This window comes from Tupaia chinensis, unplaced genomic scaffold (assembly GCF_000334495.1).
Source record: "Tupaia chinensis unplaced genomic scaffold, TupChi_1.0 Scaffold144472_1, whole genome shotgun sequence".
NCBI lineage: Eukaryota > Metazoa > Chordata > Mammalia > Scandentia > Tupaiidae > Tupaia > Tupaia belangeri.
Window position 1 is genome coordinate 613,972 of NW_006204331.1, and position 4,250 is coordinate 618,221.

The following is a 4,250-nucleotide window of genomic DNA, read 5'->3' on the forward strand; positions in this document are numbered from 1 at the left end:
CCGCCCCCCCCCGCCGCCCCGCCCCGCCCCCCGTTAACCCCGGCGACGCCGGGCTGCGGCAGGAGAGGGGAGGGGAGGCGCTGGGCTGGGCGTCTGGGTTTCCAGGCAGACCCTTCTGCTCCCCTCCCGTGGCTCGGGCTGGGTACACGCCGCCCAGGCACCTCTGGAGAGAGGACCAAGTGAGTGGGCCTGCCTGAGCAGCCCCCGCTCTCCGGGACCCCAGAGCGGGTCAGCGCCTGGTGGGGTTCTTACTTCTGCCGAGGCAGCGAGGCAGCGAGGCAGAGGGAGGCCATGACAAGCTCCTCACCAGGGCGGCTCAGCCGTTAATGCCTGCGCTCAAGGTAGCGGAGTGGACCGGGCCTCCGCTCCTCACTCCGACCTGTAGGGGAGGGCGTCGTAAGAGGCAGGCCAGGAGGGGGTGCGAGGGGCAGAGAGATGAGACCTTAGATAGCGCCCTGGGGCCTGGAAGCCCCAAGGGGCCTGGACTTTGCTCTGTAGACCTCCAAGGGGCTCAGGGCAGGGGCAGGGGGCTGGAGGGTGGGCTCCGCAGGCCAACGCGGAGGCAGGTGGGGATACTAGTGCCATTGTCTGGGACAATGGAGAACAGGTGGCCCTGGACACAGGCAGGAGCCTCCCCTCTGCCAGAAAGCTACGGTGTCCTGGGGCAGTCAGTCTGGAACCTGCCACTACCAGGCCGAAGGGCCCCAGGACTCAGGGCCGGGTGGCTCCTGGGCCGCGGGGCTGTCAGGGCCTCTCTTGACGTGCCACTGGCGCACCTGGGGAGGTGCCTGTTGCCTCGTCCCTCACCTTACAGAAGAAAGGCCCCCGTGAGCAGTGGCACTGTCCTCACGGGACACGACACCACTCCCGGCGCTGGCAGCCGGGCTGTGACTGTCCATTGGTCCCCAGAGCGAGTGGCTCAGGCCTCCTGTTCTGGCTGAAAGCAAGGCAGGTGTGGGCCAGGGCAGCTTGGTGTCTTTTCTGGAATGCTGCGGTTGGAATGCAGTTTGCACACCTGATGCCACATGCACACAGGATGTCCCGACACACCCCTGCCTGCAGGCTCACACATCAGCTGGCATTACCAACACTTGGCTAGTCACAAACCCCAGGTCCCGGCCAAGCTCCCTGACCAACCCCAGGCTGAGGAGGAGGCACCAGCACGTGCACTGGGGCAGGGCAGACCTCCATGGGCCAGGAGCAGCACAGCGCCCTGCCGCTGGCTTTGCCTCTCTGCCTCAGGGTGGCACCCCTGGCCCTGGTTCTCCCTAGGGCCAGACAAAGCAACTGCAGCTCACACATATGAACTGCACAAGGGCCAGGTTGCCCCATTCTGACCAGGTAGCCCAGGCCCCCCAGTTCCACTGGCAACTCCGGCGCTGTGTGTACCTCCCTCCCAGAGGGCAGCTCTTCAGGTCTGCTGTCGTAGCAAAGGGGGCCGTGGTTGGGCCGGCTTCCCTGAGGACTCAGGCACCGTGGGGCAGCTGCTCCGCCCTCAGACTGGAGCGAGGCTCTCTGGTGTCCCGGGCGTCAGAACAAGGAACGTACCCCTAAGGTTCTGGGGAGCCATCCACTGCCTGCAGAACCTCCAGGGAGTGTCTGAAAGGCAAGGCCCCTCCAGCCAGGCTGGGGGTGCACACGACAGCTTGCATTCTCTTGCACAAACACCATTTGCACCGGCAGCTTTGACGTATCAGAAGGTTCTGGAAAAGTGAATTCTGCATCAAGGTCTGGAAATCTTCCCTTCCCGGTTTTGGGATGTCCTTCCTGCCAGCCGGCTCCTCAATCGTGCACGCGCAAGCCGCACCCTGCCACGGGGCTGCATGGTCAGCAGCCTGCACGCCGGCACCCCACCTCCCAGCTCAGGCAAAGTGGGACATGGGAACACCGGTCTGGGCAAATTTCATGCGGGTAGAGAGAATTCCATTTCTTTAAAAATAGATGGGAGAGCTTTCAGGCTGAAGCTGCCTTTGCCAAGACTGCACGACAGAATTCCAGGGAGGAGTGGAAAATGCAGACGCTCTGCGCCCGCAGGCTGAGCGCTGTCCTTTCAGCACCCCCAGAGCAGTCCGCTCTCCTGAGCTCCCCTCTGGGCCGGAGCCTCGTGGCCTCTGTCCCCGCCTCGCACTGGCTGCCCTGGCAGCGAGCTGTTGGAACGGACATTGGCTGCGGCCACAGCAAGGCTGACCTGGAGGTCTCACGAGCACCACCTGGCCGCCCTCCTGTGTTAATGTCATCGCCTGCCTCCGGACCTGGTGCCAAGGCCAAGGGCCGGGATGTGGAGGCCTCTCACAGAGACCGAGCCGGAGCACGTGGGTCAGTTCCTCTTCAGCAAACCCACGTAGTGTCACGCAGGCCAGGGAGAGGACTCAGGGCTGCACATGGCCTGGGGCTCATGACCCTGGTCTCACAGATTCGGGACACTGGGAGTGAGTTGAGATGGCACGTGCCCACCAGCTGTGCCTCCTGGCCACGGGCCATCAGCGGCCAGAGGCTGGTGTAGAACTGGAAGGTGTGCTGCCAGGGCAGCTTGGACCCTGCGGGCTCTCTCCAGGGCAACACTGAGTCCAGTAGGCCAGTGCCCCCTGCAACCAGCCACGTAGCTGCACGGCGAGGCCAGAGCCCTCCTGCCTGTCCCCAGTCAGGCGCTTTCAGAGAACAGACAGCCGTGAATGAGCCCTGGCCGCCACCCACCGAGGAATGAGACTCCACCTGGGGAACAGAAAGAGGCAGGTTCTCATCATGTAACCAGGGTCAGAGCCGTGGCCATGGCAGCCCTGCACTGTGGGCGGCAGGAAGTGCCTCCCAGACAGAAAGGCCCAACCCCAGCCCCACGGAGGAGTTTTCCGGTCATAGGAGGAAGGCCTGCCCAGCTGGGGGGGACAGGGGGGGGGAGCGGGAGACGGGGGCGGGCGTCTGGCCCTGGAATCGTACCAGCTGCATCTGTGGTGTTTAGAATGACTGGGGCTGGCGGGCAGACCAGCCAATGGGGGAGTCGAGTTTGTTCCTCAGCTACTAAGGACACCTTCTACAGGAGTCTTGTCGCCATGACAGCAGAGACCGGGGTGAAGGTGGCACTGGAGGCCCCAGGAAGGGAGGGCACGGGTCTGCAGCTCTGGCACTTTGGTGCTCACGGTCCTGCACGCCTGAGCTCCGTGTCCTGTCATTTCTGACCCTGGTTTCTACATGGCTTATGACGCGCCCCTGCCCACCCCTCTGGGAACATGGAGAGGCCGTGACAGTCATCTCGTACATTCCAGGTAAGTCACGAGGGAGCGGGCGGTAGGGCCCACCCCAGGTTACTGGAGCCAGTGAGGAGGCTGGTTTGGATCCCAACTGGGAGGACACAGTGCAGCAAGACCTTGTCAAGTCTGTGTGTGCATGTGCACATGTATGTGCAAGAGATGAACTTCAAGAGGTGAGGAACAGCATGTGGCCCAGGCCCCCAGGGCCCGTGTCCGCAGTGCTCACGCACTCTCCTCGCTGTGGCTCTGCAGGGCCCCACTGCCCCACTGCTCTGCCCCACGCTCCACACCCCAGGCACACTGTCTAGGTCCCTTGATCAGACGAAGGAGTTTTAGTGTGCGGGTCCCTCTGTCCAGAACACTGTCCCCTCCACTAGTGGTGGTGGACACTGCGCGCCTGCTCAGGTAGGCTCTGGGGGCGTCTTCCCTGGGGTGGGACCTCTCTCTCTGCTTTCACATCACCGTCTGAAACTGCCACCAGCCACAGAGGGTGCTGACCAGCACACCTTGAATGAGTGGGTGGTCACTTTGCCCCAGGGCTTGGAACCTGCGCGTGGCTCAGGGCTGCCAGGGCCAACCCGGGAGAATGTGGGCAGGGAGCCTGGTGCCATGGAGACCGGCTCCAGGCCAGCAGAGCGTCTGCACCAGCCCACGCACACGCTGCCGACGTCCGCGCCCCGGCTGCCTGCCTGCTGCCAGCCAGGCTCGCGTGCGTGCTGGCTTGGCCTGACCCAGCCAGCTTTGGGTGGAGCATCAGGCCTGGGACAGGGCCCACAGGCTGTCAGTGTCGCCCCACAACAAGGCCACCAAACACTGCCCCAGAGGAGGTTCAGAAGTCTGGGTATTCTAGCCCACAGATCAGGACTCAGCAGCCAGGACAAGCAGTGCCCTCTGCCTGGACAGGAGCACCGCTGGGCAGCCCTGAGGTCACCTCATCGCAGTCACTAGGCTCCACCTGAGGGCCAGGCAGGGTGCTGGCCGCAGAGCCAGCCCTGAGGCCGACAG